We start from the raw sequence: 18,691 nt of genomic DNA, 5'->3' as shown, positions 1-18,691 counted from the left end.
ACATTAAAAAAGAGCCAGATTCTGCATTCAAGAAAATGGGAATTTGTTTGAACATTTACTTAAATAAGTGGTTTACTTAGTATTCTGTTTACCTTTATTTTATATTCCATAACTATAGTTTAATAAAAATACTTGATAAAAATAAACGATTAGTACATTAAGCAATTAACTTTTGTTTCAAAGCCTACTTCAGTGCTTTACTGAAAAGAATATGAAATGTTTGAAGATCATTAAATTGAATTTTTCTCAGAAACGGTGATAATTAGAGACATTATTCAAGAGTACCTTTTTTGGGTAAAAAACTCTAGGTTTACATATTTTTAGCAAAGAAATGAAATATTTGCATCCACTAAAAAAATATCGTTGCTTTTGTAATCCAGACCCTCCTAATGACAGGTCTATGATTCAAATTGATACACTTCGAAAAAATATTTGAATTGAGCATGACAAAATTGTGAGAATACCAAAATTTCATATATTTATATTGGGTAGTTTAGGAGTTAATTAGCAAAAACTGTCTCATTGGGACGCCCTTCAAGGGGCCGTATCTCCGTTAGGGGGCGCTTCAGGACATATGTTTATTTATCAATTTGATATTATTTTTGCACGTAGTTTGCGCTATTTAAGTGTTGGCACCTAATTATGGGACACCCTGTATATTTCATTATAAAATATTAAAGCTTTATGAAGAGTTGGGAATGGAAATAACTAAAATTCACAGAAGTATAAAATTTACTCAATCTGATTTTATAGCACCATATATCAAGTTCAATACTGAATAAAGATAGAAAGCAAAAAAGAATTTTCAAAAGGACTTTTGGAAAGTCGATGCGATTAGTTAAAAAACAGCAAAACATTAAATTGTGCTCTGATGATCAAAAGGGTCAAAAAGCTATTAATAAGCCCAATTTCAAATCAAGAACTACATTTAGCAAGCATCTGGTAACAGTTCATAATTATAAAACCAAAGTATTATTCAATAAACCGATTTATATTGGACAAGCAGTGTTAGATTTATCGAAATTCTTGATGTACGACTTTTACTATAACGTATTAAAACACAAATTTTAATGAGAAATTGAAATTATTATACGCGGATACCGACGCATACCTTTTTGAACTTAAAGGTTATGATTTCTATAACTTCATGAAGTATAATCCTAATTATTTTGATATATCTGATTATCCTAAGAACCATTACTTGTTTTTAATTAAAAATAAAAAAATTATAGGAAAATTTAAGGATGAATTGAACTCGGAAAATATGTTGGAATTTATAGATTTGAAATCTAAAATGTGCCGTTTTAGAACAGAAAACTCAGTTGCAAAGAAGCTAAAAGGAATTAAGAAAGGTGTGTTAAAGAAAGAAATCAGTTTTAATGACTATAAGAATGCGCTCTTTGAGCTTAAAGAGCATTTTTATAAACAAAAAATAATCAGGAGTCATAAACATGAAATCTACTACTAAGAAAACCAAAAGTTTAAAATGAAGTTCTATTTTATTTAGCACCCAAAACATACGAAATTCAAAATAATGCCGGGTCTCGTCGATAGCATTCCTTCTCCTTTTTCGCACCGTAATGCCGATGGTACCCGCCCTTTCAAGTGGACAAGTCGTCTTCCCCCTCTTACGCAAATATTCACACGTGCACAATATTCCTCTAAACTGTTTACCCTAATTTTAAATCTACATGTCTAACATTCTTAGTAATAATCCCTGACATTTAACAATTATTTTCTAACACTACACAGAAGAATTAAATAAAAAGTCGCTAAGTTGGGAAGATGATAAAAGATATCTAATTCCTGGATCAACAGGCGGAACAACATTGGCGCATTGTCATTATCATCAGCATTATCACCGCCTCATTTTACGCTCGCTGTTAGGGAGCACTCAAACGAAACATTTCAAAGGAGATGGATAGGCCGAAGAGGTCCTATTCTATGGCCTGCTAGATCTCCCAATTTAAACCCCTTAGATTTTTGTGTTTGGAGTTACCTAAAAAGTTTAGTAGAGGCGACACCTATAAATAATCCCGATGAATTGCAGCAACGAATTGAACAATGTTGTCAAACAATTCGAGAACAATCGGGCTTTTTGAAAAAGTGCGGCGCTCCTCTTTGAGAAGGTGTAGATTTTTTGTCGAAATGCAAGGAGGATATATCGAACATCTATTGTAATTTTTTTGTATTAATTATTTCTGCAGAAAAAACTGTACAATGAAAAGAGACTATCACTTTTATTTTGAAAACGGTTCATTTGCGAACCCATGTTTATTAAGACTTTTTTACTTGTTTTCGTTCGCACTATTATATAATATTTAAACGGTTTTTTTTAACACCCTGTATATCGATTGCGTTAACGAACCGTTGAGGTTGCGTTGGAGCCATCGTCGATACGAACTACAATGGAAGTGCCAAAAAACTTGCTGACGTTGTGTTACAGCAACAATTTTTTAACAAACATTTAAATAAATAATCTGTAAAATTGTAATATACTGTTAAATTGAAAGGTAGATGGAACAAATTATGTTAATGTAATTTGTTTAGTTTTAAGAGAATTATTGTAAGATTTTACGACATTTATGTATATTTGAGATGTAGTGCAAAATAAATTTTACCTATATGAATCAAAAAGTTTAATTACGTAGATTGAACAATTTAAAAAAGTGACGAACTTATTTTTTCGAATTTGTTAATTAATACATTTTATAGTAAAAATAAGTAAGACATGTATACAAATATATAATTAATATTAAAAATTTTCTTAACAGATATCTATGATTTTATAATAATTTGTTATTGATTTTTTATCAATGACAATGGCTGTGTTATTGACTGTTTTTTTGTAAATTTTTATCTACAAGGTGTTTCTGAACGTAGTACCATAAATTCAACTACGTATTCTAGGTCCTAAAACATGACGAAAACTTCATATAAACCTATATCGAAAAACGCTTCGTTTTCGAAATACAGGGTGTGAAAAGTTGGTTTATGATTATGGTTTTTTATAAATATTTTCGAAACTATTCGAGATTAAGTAATGAAATTTTATACCTTATTGCAACTTTTTGTGCTCTTTCTGAATTTTTAGAAGGAAATTGCTACATTTTAGCAGGGGCGGATAGCACGGGGGGGTAGTGCTTAAAAAGTGTCTATACTTTTTTGTACTTTATTTTATTGGCGATTTTATAAGAAAAATATTAAATTTGAAGATTTTTACACAAAAAAGGTACTCTTGTTGAAAATCAAAATATTCAACAGTTTTCGAGAAAATTGAGATTTAATAAATCGGTGGATGGTACGATTCATAAACATCAAATTTAAAACTGCGTTGGCTTTGAAATGAAACATTAAATGTATTTGACATTTTCGTACATCGAAGAATAATAAACTATAAATATTACAATTAAAACCCAGTTAACACATTCTCAAAGTATCCACCGTTGGCCTGTACACATGCTCGCAGCCTTTTCTGCAAAGAAAACATTGTTCTCGGTTGATGAAGTAATTGTTGGAAAGCCTGTTGAACACGGTATTGTAGATCTTCTAGGGTCTCTACTGGAGTAGAGTACACATTACTTTTTAATTGTCCCCAGACGGTAAAATCAAGTGGGTTTAAGTCTGGGGACCTAGGAGGCCAATGAATGGGTGCATCAATGCCACGACCGATCCATCTGTTGGGAAAATGAGTATGCAGCCATTGCCTAGGCTCTCTACCATAGTGAGGAGGAGCTCCATCATGCATAAACCAAAGTCTTCGCCTTGTTTCAAGGGGAATATCTTCAAGGAACTCAAAAAAATCATTCCGCAGGAATGCGCAGTACCTATTTGCATTTAAATTTTCCGAAAAAAAATGGTAGCCAATAATTCTATTACTTAAAGTTGAAGCCCAAACATTAATTTTAAAAGAATGCTGGTAATGCGTAACTCTGGTTGCTTTGGGATTTTCTTCTGCCCAAATATGTGAATTGTGCGTGTTAAAAATACCAGCCCGTGTGAAAGTAGCCTCATCTGTGAATATGATCCTTGACATAAAAGTTGGGTCATTGTCATTTTGGGCTAATAACCATTCAGAAAATTCTAGTCGAGGACCGAAATCGTCTGGAAGAAGTTCTTGTACCTGGCGCAGATGAAACGGGTGAAGTTGTTGTTCTTTGACAATTCTCCATGCTACTGCAGGTGAAATATTTGTTTGCAGTGCTACTCGTCTAATACTAATTGCGGGATTATTTTGCAAAATTTCTAAAATTTCTTCCTCCTTCCTAGCTGTTCTCACTGTACGCCTTCGTCCAATATTACTTCCTTTGGGTTTGATGAACCCAGTTTCACGACAACGCCTTTCAACTGCTAAAATTGTTCGTCGATTTGGACAGTTCCGATTAGGAAACTTTTCCGCATATCGTCGGACAGTTTCTTGACTATTTCCATAGCACTCACCTAATGTTAACAACATATCTGTGTACTCTGCATTAGAAAAAGTATTCATTTTCTTTAACAATAGTTGAAATAACAAAATGTTCGGGAACGAAAAACCACTAAACTTTATTAATAAATGTTGTTATGTACGCAGGTGTGAAACAAATTTTTCAGTTTCATTTCAAAGCCAACGCAGTTTTAAATTTGATGTTTATGAATCGTACCATCCACCGATTTATTAAATCTCAATTTTCTCGAAAACTGTTGAATATTTTGATTTTCAACAAGAGTACCTTTTTTGTGTAAAAATCTTCAAATTTAATATTTTTCTTATAAAATCGCCAATAAAATAAAGTACAAAAAAGTATAGACACTTTTTAAGCACTACCCCCCCGTGCTATCCGCCCCTGCTAAAATGTAGCAATTTCCTTCTAAAAATTCAGAAAGAGCACAAAAAGTTGCAATAAGGTATAAAATTTCATTACTTAATCTCGAATAGTTTCGAAAATATTTATAAAAAACCATAATCATAAACCAACTTTTCACACCCTGTATTTCGAAAACAAAGCGTTTTTCGATATAGGTTTATATGAAGTTTTCGTCATGTTTTCGGACCTAGAATACGTAGCTGAATTTATGGTACTACGTTCAGAAACACCTTGTATATGGAACTGGAAGACTTAGTGGATGAAGCTAAATATTCACAACATTAATTACTAGTTTGGTTTCATTGAAATATGTGTCATAAAAAATTTCAGCTCAAGTAGACCATGGAATTATTTGAGCGAGAACCCGCATGTCTTTGACATGTTCTGCGAAATCTCGAACATAAAGAAACCAACCTAACTTCATTTCAAAATACAACTCTGCTTACATTTATTATTAGTCAGATTTTATTAAAAATATTCTTTTCCAAGACTCCACGGACTTGTGTGTTGGTTAATTAAAGTTGTAAATACGTCTACATGTCTCTTTCAGCCTGCAGACTATTTCCATTACTCGCCTGACACTTTCAACAAGTTTTGGGGTTCGCTAAATTAGTCTACCACTTCCCGATTTCCTTTGAACACTGCCAGTTTGACGAAATAATTTCACTACATAATCCAAAGGACTAAAAAATTGCGACTCCATCACTGAAATGTAGGGAAGCTTTTCACGAAAATCTTGAAGCTGCCGACGATGAAAATATCTCTGGAGGAAATACTGTTCTGCCGCCCTAACTGCATTCTTATGACACTGAATGTAACACTACAATATCGCGTTTCTCTAAATTAGAAAATTTCATTTTATATTGAAAAAAACACATAAATTAGTCACAATGAATTAAATAAAACTGCAAAATGTTTAAAAACTTGTGTAATTGTCAAATTATCACTACATTTAATTGAGAATTTTATTGTTTCCAAAGCTGACTAAGAAAAATTTAATAAAACAGTTAAGTGCTATAATTTTGACAATTTTGAAGATAAGTATATCGAGTAGCCTTATATCATTAAAAAGGGGAAGAAGTATGCTATTTTATAGGCCCACTTTTTAATATGATTCCTATTTAAAAAAAGATAAGTTTGTGTCAATCTCTGAAACAAATACATTTTAAAAAGTTATGTATTTTATCACATTTGTAGAACAATTATCTACAACTTTTGTGTTTACACATTTTTCATACCATCGATAATAAGGGAACTACAGACGTTTTAGATTTTTGATCTATTTCGGTTTTTAGTAAATATCTACTAAGCCATGACTTATTTTGTGAAACTTCAAATATACCTATAAACTCAGCTCACAAAACTGCAAATCTTTCCCCATTTAACCGATTCTCTATCTCTTTTAGTTTCAAAGATCCCTTCACAATGCACGAAAAAATACTCACTCTGTAAGTATGCAAATATATTTATTGTTAAAGAGGGTAGGTTTTATTTTTAATAAAATACACGCACGTGTTCTCAAACAACTTTATTCTATCCTTTTCAGGAATCGAATGAATCACCATACCAAAGATACATCAGGGTCACACCCGAGTGCATCTGTTTATCTTTAAAAGAATTGACATGTACCATTCTACCTTCTTCCCACGCTCACAACCCTCAATCATTCTCTTCACACTTATGTTAGAACAGACCGATAGGTGAATCGTTTTTTGCATTTTATGTTCCAGCCAAGATAATAAACAGACTCTCTATCTTTTACGACAAGTGATTTATTCTTATTTAATACAGGGCTAAACAATAAAGGGTATATACATATGTGCTTGATTATGGGAACTAGTTATAATATTATTATGTTTTGTTCGCTTTCTAGCAATAATTCCAACAGTCCAGGCGATTCCGGAAGGTCAATACTATCATAATTAACTTTTTGTATCTAAATAAAAACATTAACTAAAATCAGTTGTCGTTAATTTGTTTGTTTAGTCTGTGGTTGAGGCATAAGCAATCAAAATTAAAAACAGGGCAAAATTATATATAATACTAATTCATTAACAAATACAGTTTTTACATCAATTTTACAGACAGAGTATTTACCCCATCATAAAAATCTATCAATTTTCTTTTCAAATCGTTATCTACTTAAGATTCTACAGTAACAGGAAGAAAAGTTTAAAAAAACAAAGTATGACGAAGGGACCTTACTAGTAATCAAGTTTTTGAATAAATTTTGACTCAGTTTTGGGCACAGAAATTAAACATTCATTTGGTTTGACATTTTTCGTTTGTTTCAACTAAAATTTGCTAATGTCGTAGATTACATAAGACTGTAGTGGCTAGGAACTTCAGCTAGGGTCTAATGATACTATTCCTAGATTACTTATACGAGTTGGAAACGCTTAGGAAAGTTATGGTTTACTACAGAAATTTTGTTCGCTTATAAAAGAACGTTGATGGACAACAATTAATAATAATCAACCTAAAATTCTCGTAAAACTATTAAATTATTAAAAAATATAATTAATCTAATAATTGAAAGAAGACAGAAAAGTAAAAATTAAGGTTCATCTATAACACATTTTCTTACCACCTCCAAAATACTGATGAAACAGTTTAAAAAGTAACAAAACGAACGATTTTATATTTAAAATCAATGATAGTGGTTTACTAATAAATCCTTCAGTTACGTCAATGACAATACACCTTGAACACTAAAATTTCTAGAACACCATTATTTTCTTGAAGATAGAAAACGTTAATGAAAAAATGTGAATGAGTTTATGACAGAACCTAAAGCGCTTCACGTCTCACCTTTCAATTAAAACATTAATCATCATCATCCTCATCGGAAATATATTTTTTCGCACTTCTTTTCAGTCTTCCCCATTTTCTCTTTTCATTTGACTCTTTGCTAGTTCGCTTCTTCTCGGGTGTAGGATCAACATCATCATCATCATCTGAGTGGTTTTTCTCCTCATCGTCTGAATTGTCGACTTTAATTTTGGCTCTTGCATTTGAAAACACCTTTAAAAACGACACGAAATAAACTAACACACAACGTTATGATAGGTAATCTAGTTAAAAATTCCAGTAAAAAGTAGGGATATTTGGAAAAAATAAGACATACAAATTTTGTGAAATTGCATTTTCTAATTGCTAAGTTAGAATATGTTTCAAAAACAGTAAAATTCAAAATACCTTCGACACTTCTCGATGTTTTTACACTTATCGACTGCAAAACGATACTGTCCTCGTGGATTAACGACGCTTCCTCATTAAAGATTCGAGCGTTTTAGCATAGAAGCGTAAAGTCTCGCTCCAAATCGCTGAAATCTGAGCACTAAAAACCAATAAATTCGGAAATGCCATCAAAAGAAATATAAAAGGTGGGCCTTACTTTGCCATCATCAATATACAGGGTGTCCGGCAAGTCGATACAATAATTTTAGGGGGTGATAGATTACATGATTCTGAATCGATTTAACCAAACATACCTATTTACCAAGTGTTACAGTTTTCCTGATAATTCAGTTTTTAATATTTTTTAATTTAACCGTGCTCTTTCACAATTGTTGGAGGGTAGAAGAACACCAAGCCTTTTAATCACAAAAATGTACTAAACTTTTTTATTGTCTATAGATAGATTGTTTAAATTATGTGAAGTATAAAATCTAAAATGGCTTTGTTACCTACTTAGAACTACATAAACATGATCTTCCCAGCTTGTAATAAAGCGAAGAGTCAAATTCAAACATGGATTTAATTTAAACGCTTAGGTGTAGGTTTATTCAAATTTCTTAAAAACTTCCTTAGGCAATAGTCTTTCAATCATAAACAATTGTTTTTAGTTGCCATTGTGACTACAAGTGTAGATCAACTGTCAAACCTCATCTTAAGCCATCTTAGCCAGAGTACTGTTATTAGATGTTTATTTAAAACCTTTAATAATGTCATCATTTTCAAATGCGGAATATGCTGATATTCTATTTATGTATGGAAGAGCTGATGGAAATGCTGCCGCTGCTAGAAGGTTCTACCAAGAGAGATTTCCTGAAAGACGGCTTCCTAACATTCGAGTTTTTATCAACACATATCGTCGAATAAGTGAATATGGGAGTGTCAATCGTCAGGAACCCGGGGCGCGAGATGAACACCACAGGCATTTCCCTGAAATTGACGAACAGATATTGGATGTATTGGCAGAGAATCCTATACTTAGTATAAGGCAGTTGGCCCGTCAGTTTAATCTATCTAAATCGAAAGTTTGGTCAGTATTAAAAAGTGAAAATAAATATCCATATCATTACACACCCGTACAAGATTTAGAGGAAAGTGATACTGTGCGACGAATGAACTTTTGTCGATTTATCCTAAATGCTGACATTGAAGAAAGGCATTTTTTGAAAAGCATCTTATGGACAGATGAGTCTAAATTTTCCCGCGAAGGCATAACCAATTTCCATAACCTCCATTATTGGAGTAACATTGGAGAAAATCCTCATTAAAAAAAAGAGACAAGCTTTCAAAGAAAATTTAGCGTCAATGTTTGGGCAGCTGTTATAAGTAGCACTTTAATTGAACCGTATTACTTACCAGATAATTTAAACGGAGATAATTATCTGCATTTCCTACGGAGAACCCTTCCCAACGTTTTAGACGAGATTCCGTTAAACGTTAGAAATAATATTGTTTTCCAAAATGATGGCTGCCCGGCACATTATCGAGTTGCTGTAAGGGAGTTTCTAAATGAGGAATTTCCCAACCGTTTGACTGGAAGGAATGGACCGATTTTATGGCCTGCGAGGTCCCCCGACTTGACACCGCTTGACTTTCACGTATGGGGACGAGCAAAAGAATTGGTCTATGCGGTACCAATTTTTACTCGGGAACAATTAGTAGAAAGAATCGACGCAACATTTATACAAATGAAGCAAAATATTTCATTAGGAGTTACTACAACTCAAATGCGAACACGAGCACGCAAGTGTATAAGAAATAGAGGGTCACATTTTAAAAACGAAAGATAATTAATTATACTATTCTCTATGATCAGCTTTCTTATTAAGTTCATAATTATAAAGTTGATACTCATAATTATTTCTTTTTTACATTTTAGTTTTAAATTCGTTTTTAAAATTATTAAAATAAATATTTAGTTTTTGAATCCTCTGGTATTTTAATAAGTCATGTATTTTCTAAAGATTTGCGTTTTTAGCAAATATCTTCATTTTTAGTATCATTTTTAATAGATAACGTTTTGGTGAATGCGCTGCTCGGGTACATAAAAAGTTAATTTCTCTCCTTTTTAAAATGTTTCTTAAGAATATTTTCAGCATGACTGAAAGACTATTGCCTAAGGAAGTTTTTAAGAAATTTGAATAAACCTACACCTAAGCGTTTAAATTAAATCCATGTTTGAATTTGACTCTTCGCTTTATTACAACCTCGGAAGATCATGTTTATGTAGTTCTAAGTAGGTAACAAAGCCATTTTAGATTTTACCCATTAAATAATTTAAACAGTTATCTATAAGCAATAAAAAAGTTTAGTACATTTTTGTGATTAAAAGGCTTGGTGTTCTTCTACCCTCCAACAATTGTGAAAGAGCACGGTTAAATTAAAAAATATTAAAAACTGAATTATCAGGAAAACTGTAACACTTGGTATGTAGGTATGTTTGGTTAAATCGATTCAGAATCACGTAATCTATCACCCCCTAAAATTATTGTATCGACTTACCGGACACCCTGTATACATCATGTTTTTATCGACATCCAAGGGCTTCTTGATAATGGAATAATATTCCGGATACTTCTTTCGATTAGGTAGTTTCATGAATTGTTCACTCGACTGTTGTTCGTCTCTAAATAACGTTTGGAAAGTTTAGATAGGTATGAGAAGGCTACGAGCTATGCAATAATGTAATATGTAATTATAATTTAACGGTATTTTATATCGAATTTGCTGTAATATACCGGTGAATTCAAAAATTTGTATTGAGATTTGTGTCTAATAATCGTGCCAGTATGAGAGTTAGACGTAAAATTTGACCCGTTTATTTATAAAGAATGATTAGAAAAAAAAGTTCCCAATTATAATTGTTGGCTCGTGTACTTTCCTCAATTTTTCTATTCGCCGGTCGGTATAATTTACAATAACGTTCATCAATTTTTTCATTTTCTTCTTCATTCTGGCCTCACTAGCCAAACCCGGAACTTTCCTCCTGCGCTTCACACAGGCGCCTCTTCTTCATCCGATTCGTCCCTCTTCCCACCGCGTCTCTTTTGCTTCAGTTTTTCTTCTCCTCCTTCCTCTTCGTAATCACCGTCCTCATCTATAGCCTACAAGAGAATTATTATAATTATTAAGCGAATGGCGAGTTGTCATAAAATTGTCATGTACCTTTAGCCATTCCCTTTCGGTTAAATTATCGGCATAATGTACTTCTTTCCTTTGCCCAGTGCCCCTACCTATAAGGATGTCGTCATATTCGAACTTCCAGGTATCAACTTCATCATAATCCTACAAACATAGATTGAATCAGATCCAGGGCGCAAGAATTCTTTTTACCGAGTAATACAAGGAATATGGTATAAGCGACGTCTCTATAGATTTTAAAGGACATTATTTCAACTGCTGATTTTGAATAGAAACAGACGGGTATGTTCCCTATCACTCTGCGCACGAACAACTTACTTTCACCGACCAATCCCGGCAGCTCCTCTTCTTGGATCAACCTATTTTACCCGTTTTAAGTTCCTCAAGTTTTCGTTCCATATCCATTTTTGGAAATAATTGAAACCCATCCTCGTTTCTTGCAACTCCATCTGGTTCACAGTTTCATCATCGGGCACTTCATTTTCCTCCTAAAACCGTCGAAAATATTGCCGGAAATAGGATTTAAAAAGACCTTGGTCGAACCTCATAATCTGTGCCATCATTGTGCAATATGCTCTGCAAAAACCGCTGTCACTAGGTGCCCGTGGACTTTTGGTCAAACACATCGGTTTGAATTACTTTCTCGCGTCGGTGGTTAATTATAACGGGCGGCAGCCAGAATTCTCTCTTCAACAGAGTTGATTGTCATTAAGCGAAGCACGCGCACCTCGTTTTGCTGGCCGGTACGGCGCGGGCCCGAAGTTGGGCTTGCAAATCCAGATAAAAAAAATCAATTTTGAACCGCAAAAAAACTTGTTTGGTATAATTTGTGACATATTGCAGAGCCGCACTTCGGTCGCCCTGCAGAATTCTATTCAATACATAAACCTAAGCATTTCCTCACTCTTTAAATTAATTAATTTCCCAACGTTCGTGACACACATAAGACGCGACAACTAACCTGATGCGGATTCCAATCTGAATCAAATATAACAATAGTGTCAGCTGTTTGCAAATTTAACTCCAATCCTCCAGCTCTAGTAGACAGCAAAAATAGGAAATATTCACTATTATTGTCGTTGAATTTCTTCAACAGATCGCCTCTGTCCACTGAAAATGATCAAAACAAACGTGTATTGACAGATATAGAGACAGACAACGATCTTACCAGCTTTGATGGTTCCATCCAAACGCAGATATTTAAATCCCTTCCAATTCAAATAGTCCTCGATAATGGTCATAAGCTGCGTCATTTGACAAAACAGCAACACTCGATGATTGGTTATTTTAAGTTTAGGCAGAATTCTATCGAGTAGTTCAAACTTGCCGGAAGCTCTAAGAATTTAAGACACAAGTCAGTAGACAATATAAGATATAGGACAGCTACCTGTAAGTGTCGGGCCCGCTGGTAATACCACCAGGAACACCAAAGTGCTCACAATATTTTTCTTCAAAGTTTTGGAACATAAAAGGGTGGTTACAGAGCTTTCCTAGTTGGACTATGGTGTTCATTAATGCTTTTGATCCTTCTATGAGAAAAAGCCAATTAAGACATTATGGGAGATATTACCTTACTTCAAAACGTATACGAGTTATATCGACGTGGGAAAATTGTTTCGTTAATGTGTATTTTATTACATCCACTTAACATTGATAAAAAATTATTAACCTAGATTTAATCAATATTTTTACTTTTAACATCGGCATCCTCATTCATTCAAATGACAAAGAGCACGATTCGATTTTCCAATAATTTGTGCTTTTACCTTTGTCCTTGGAGCCGTGGCCTCTTTCAGATCGGTCTGTTAATGACACTCTTCTGCTTTGCATGTGCTGATAAAGCACTCGCTGCAGCCCAGACATGTCGCACTTGATTATATGTATGTTCCACCTTTTCAGATAATTGAAATTCAACTTCATTTTTTAAACGTCGCAATAAGAACGGCGAAGTGCTTTACGTAGACGACGAATGATGAGAATGGTTTCTTTTTCGTTCAGTTCCACCTAATTAAAAATTTGGTAATAATTTGAGATTGTGTTTTTCAAAGCAGATTTTAATCGATACTTTTATTAAATATATTTTCAACAATATAAGAATTAATGAAATCCTAGGCTCCACTTACCTTTTCTCCCGTGGTGGCGAAAAGAGCATTAAACCACTGTTCAGAAGGCGAACAACTCTTGAAAATCGACGGCAACAAAAAGTTCAATAAGGCCCACAATTCCGGCAATTTGTTTTGTAGTGGGGTTCAGGTGAGAAGTAAACGATGGGGTGCCAAGTAGTGGATATTCAAAACTTGAGTAAGCTTGCAATGATGGTTCTTCATTCTGTGACCTTCGTCAATGATCATGCACTTGAAGAAAACTTTCAATAACACGCTCTTGTCCTTTATAATGTGTTCGTAGTATGTGATTAAGAAAACGTTGAACTTTGCCGCACGCGTTTGGCTTTGGATCGTTTGACGAATACATGGAGTTCCTTTATAGGCAATAATCTGTTCCAATAAAAAAATGTCTCAGATAAAATATAAGTAGAACATATGTGCGTAATTACTATTCCCTTACCTGCACATATGGAGCCCACTTCTCAAATTCCAACATCCAATTCGACATTGTTGACAATGATACGATAATCAAAAACGGCCTTCACTTTCTTCTTCTTCTCCATCAGATAAGTGAGCAAAGCTATAATCTGAATTATTTTTCCCAGACCCATCTCGTCGGCCAAAATTCCACTCAAATTGTTATATAACGAAACCATCCATTCAAGACCTGAAGTTAAGAAAAAGTTAAACCCGCCTTAATAGTATATAGACTTAATTTGGAATCCCATCAGGAAATAGGACGAATCTAATAATATTTTCTACAAAGCTATTTTAAATTTCAGAAGGAAATCGACATATTAATATTATTCACAAAAATATCGGATCCTTTGAAAGTCTAGATTTTGATCTGAACAACTGAATTGAATGAATGAATGAAAATTTCAATTAAAAAAATGCAGATTTATCTTTTTGTTAATCGAGTCTTCAGATATCAACTTGCCTTTAATTTGATACTCTTTAAACTTTCCATTGATTAAAATAGAAGCTTGTTCAGTTACGATCTCATGCAATGTATGAGTAATGGAATAATAAGTCTGTTCCTCCTTTGCGTTCTTTTGGTATTCATCGTCTTAGACTTTCTCCTTCTTAATTATTCTCGTGCTCTCGTCTTCTTCGTTATCTTCATAGTTTCTCGATTCCGCGTCGTCATTTTCATCGTTTCCATCATCTAAACAGATTAAATGTATGTTTTTATGATTTTCTATCTTCAAAAACACTTACCTTCATCGTCAAAATCTATCGTTTCCTAACCCGGATGTGTCTTCATCCATTCCGGCAAATCTCTGAATGTTAGCGCATTTTCTCCTTTTAGCTTCTTTCCTGTCCCAACCTCCATAACCGTGACTTTCCCATCCCGTTCAAGCATGCGAAGCTGGCGCTTCTTGCGTCTTTCCTCCTTTTTCCTTGTTCTTCACTTATTCATCTTTGTGTTGCCGCACCATTTCAGTTGTTTAACTGACAAATTGTTAGTTTGGAACAAAAGGAGTACTAATCGTTTGTCTTTCTTTTGATCAATCAGCTTTTTGTATTCTTCTTTTTCATCTTCAACCATCGACCTTCTCATCTCACGTTCCTTTTCGATTCTTTCCTGCTCCTTCTTCTGTTCCCTTCCTGCATTCGCATGATAATTCGGTATTGCCTTATTAACTTTTGCAAATTTTCGCCTGCGTTGCTTTATGGAATTCCCTGAATTCTTTGGCGTACCAAAGTACCGAATTCAAGAATTCTTGGTTCTTCTGCCTGCATTTTCTCTCAGCTTCTAATTTTTAATGTTTCTCCAATTTCTCCGTAGTTCTCTTAAACCCTGACGTTTCGTACGTTTATACGCTTTTATATTTACAGCGGTTTCTAACGTGGGGTATTTCATCTGATGCAATTGAGAATTTCATTTCGTAATTGCTGTTTGGACCTTAGTAATGAACTCATATATTAAGATTTTTTTATCGATTAATTTGTCACCACCAAGTCTATGATTTAGTCTGGCGGTGATAAGAGAACTTTTAAGTGCGAGCATTTTGTGTCCGACCCTACGTTTTGAATTTATCTTTTATTTAGTCTAGGTAATCACATAACTCTTATATTCCAGCGTGGGAACGAATAATTTTAATTTATGTTTCTGTGTGGAATGTATGTTGGAACTTTAGATGAACTTTGAGAAGGTAGTTAGGTTGAGACACCATGCGAATGGTCTCGACCTCATCCGCTAACTCAAATTTGATAATTTACTCATTTGTTAATAGTAACTCTTTCTTTAATATTAAGCAGAAGAACACAATAAATATCAAGTAAAAAGTGAGAGTTATTGTTTCTCGAAAGCAGTTTCTCTGAGACTGTAAACTTCAGAATGGTTCTTTAAGAAAATCCAGTCAACCATCGACTTCACACTAGAGGAATAAAGTTTGATCTTCGAGTCGCGGAATACAACTGTTTTTGCGAATTTCGAATCAAACAAGCTTCCTCCATTGGACCCACCAGTTGCCGTTGGAAGTTTAAGCGACGAAGGGCTTGCAGCTCAATTTGAGCGTGAAGACGAAGCTTGTTCACTTATGTCCGAAGGAAGATTGCTCACCTGGGGAAATATTTTTATACACCACACCACTATCAAAATAGCTCTAAATCTAAATTCATCTCAAACGTGATTAAAATAAAAACCTATGTTGCAAAATGATTATTAGATTACTATACCTGCTCAATTCTAACAGATATTCGAGGAGCAGCCGCTCTATTTTCCCTCTCTTGTAGCAGCATAATGGGATCAATACCGCATGGTTTAGGCAAAGTGGTAATCCTAGCTTGTTTGGTAGTTACCAACTGACTACCTGGTCTTCGTTGAGAAGGACCGGATTTATTTTGATCTGCAAAAATTCAAAAATTTGGTATTCGGACAAAGAACAACGTTTAACCTCTTCAAATATTGGGTATAAAGCATTAATGAGAAATAATGAACCTCAGACGTTTAATTGTTTCAAAATGTTATATAAATAAACGTGATCTTATTGGATTGTATTGATTTATTCGAAGATACAATTGTGCTGACAGAAATCTTTCTAGTGACTTTATAATCAGGTAGTCGTCTATTTTATCCGGAGCTTTCGATGCTTCCTGCATAAGTTGGTCCCCGTTTCGCCCCTGTTGAAAAGGACTGGTCGGCGGAATGGGAAATTACCCAGCTCCATCCCAGGCCTTTCACTCTGTAGAGCCATTAACACTTAGTTCGAAATCGGCTGATTTCGAGCCAGACACCTACCTATAAGCCATAATTTGATTACGAAGCTGATTCATTTGAAAGGAAGTAAATACTGCATTAACTTGGGCTTGTGCTGTGCGTGCTCGCAAAGCCAAGAGTGCAGAATATCTCTGGTCGGTTTGCATACCCTAAAAAATTATTCTTGGTATTTACAATGCAAATTGTACCAAAACTTGTATTTGTCAAAAAATGTCTAAATATTGTACAACATATTCAATAAAAATATATAAATAAGACAGTCTAAAATGAGCATAAAATCATGTCGATGAAAGTACCTTTTTCTCCAATGTTTCAATTGCTTTTTGCAAGACATTTAACTTCTTAGACGACGGTCCTGGAGGTCTTGGTAGTTGTCTTTGAGGATCTGGTAGGTGCTGTTAGGATCCAGGAGAGGTTGGGTTCTTAAAAAAAAATAAAGACATTTCTCTGACTAAATTTTTTACGATTAAGCCAGTTTGAGAAATAGTTGTAGTAGAGGTCATTCCCACTCCAGTTCATGAGATATTATATTATATATAATTACTATATATTTCTCATATAAAAGATTCCTAATAGACAATTAATATACAGAATACACGATTAAACAAAAACAAAGTTGATGTTAATTTCTAAGACTAAATCAAAAACCTGTTTACCTGTCTACCCTGCAGTGGATATCCGGGATGACCATGATACGGTCCTTGTGGCGGCATTCCTGGATAACCTGGCGCTCCAGCATGTTGGGTAGGGTGACCCAGGTATTGGCCAGGAACTGCTTGTGGATGAGAGGGATAGCCTTGAGGTGGAATGCCCTGGTGGGGTGCTGGATGCCCTTGTGGGACATGCTGTACAAAATATTAAATATAGGCAATCAAATATTTGGACAGATGCTAATATAGTATACTTACATAAGACCAAGTTACTAAAGAAGATGTCGAGTTTCAGGGTCGTGAAGTACCAAAGAGGGGCTGATGAACTGGCAAACGTGATCGTAACAGTATATCAGGGTGTCGCTATACATTTCAGACGAAAATGGGAAAATATTTTTTGGTCTAGAGAACACTCATATAACGGCATTTGATGACAGTGAAAATGAAGCCACATTGATTTTGGAATTATTCATCTACGATGATCAAGAGACCATAACATTACAGTTTGTAAGTGTGATAGAAAAGTAAAATTTCGTGGCAGTATTAGCAGCATTTTTACAATTTACGTGAGAAAATACATATAATATGTAATATAGTATACTTACATATGTCATATTATCCCAGAGGCTTACAGGCAAACGCTGTATCAGCAGCCTGGATCAAAGGGTGCCGCTTCGGCCATAAAACTGATAGCGGTGCGATAGAAATACAAAAGACGATTAATTAGTTAGAAAACTTTTTCCGTGTGAGATCGACAGATTCGCTCGAACTTTCAACCTGTTACCATCACCGCAATAAAGCTCAAAATCCAAGAATTTCAGTCACTAATTCCCACCAACCAAAACCTACAACATCCATTATAGTAGAATATAACTCATATGTATGTCGGCGCCACCATAAATTTGGCGAATACCTCTAAGTAGACAGGCAGACAGACTCTTTGTATTGGTAGGACCCTATGTAATCGATTGGGGTTCTGGTTTTCTCGCTATTCTGTCGACCTAAAATATGCATTATCATTCTTTACGATATGACTTCCAGGAACCCCGGGAATAAGGGACACACTTGTTTTTAACATGCAATGGGGGCAAAACGGGGCTAGCGGACAAAATGAAAATTCAGGAAGGGAGGACAATAATTATCAAGAGTTGAGATTGAGAGGTCTGACCCCGGATTGTCATGTCTCTCATCTTTTGATTCGATTAACCTACGGTCTACCTTTTGTGAAAGAGATCATTGGCATAAGACATTTATCACCATATACGGTAGTCGGTAAATATTCGTGTAAATATAAATTAGTATAATCTTAGTGACATTCGTTCTTAGTAATAAGTTAGTGGTATTAAGTGCCTTTTTCTAGCGTTTAATTTGCGACTCATGACTTCTGGAAGCAACTCGCCTTCAGGTTTTCCGACATGTATTATATGTACATATATATTATATAATATGTAATATAACCCTGATATACACCCTGATGTACTGTTA

General features: G+C 34.4%; 1 pseudogene; it reads right to left on the bottom strand.

Moving 5' to 3' along the window:
• Window positions 1-6,643: 6,643 nt before the first annotated feature.
• On the bottom strand, window positions 6,644-15,256 carry LOC136419056 (ATP-dependent helicase brm-like; annotated as a pseudogene).
• Window positions 15,257-18,691: the final 3,435 nt, after the last annotated feature.

Source organism: Euwallacea similis, unplaced genomic scaffold (assembly GCF_039881205.1).
Source record: "Euwallacea similis isolate ESF13 unplaced genomic scaffold, ESF131.1 scaffold_63, whole genome shotgun sequence".
NCBI lineage: Eukaryota > Metazoa > Arthropoda > Insecta > Coleoptera > Curculionidae > Euwallacea > Euwallacea similis.
This window is presented reverse-complemented; position numbering and strand designations above follow the sequence as displayed.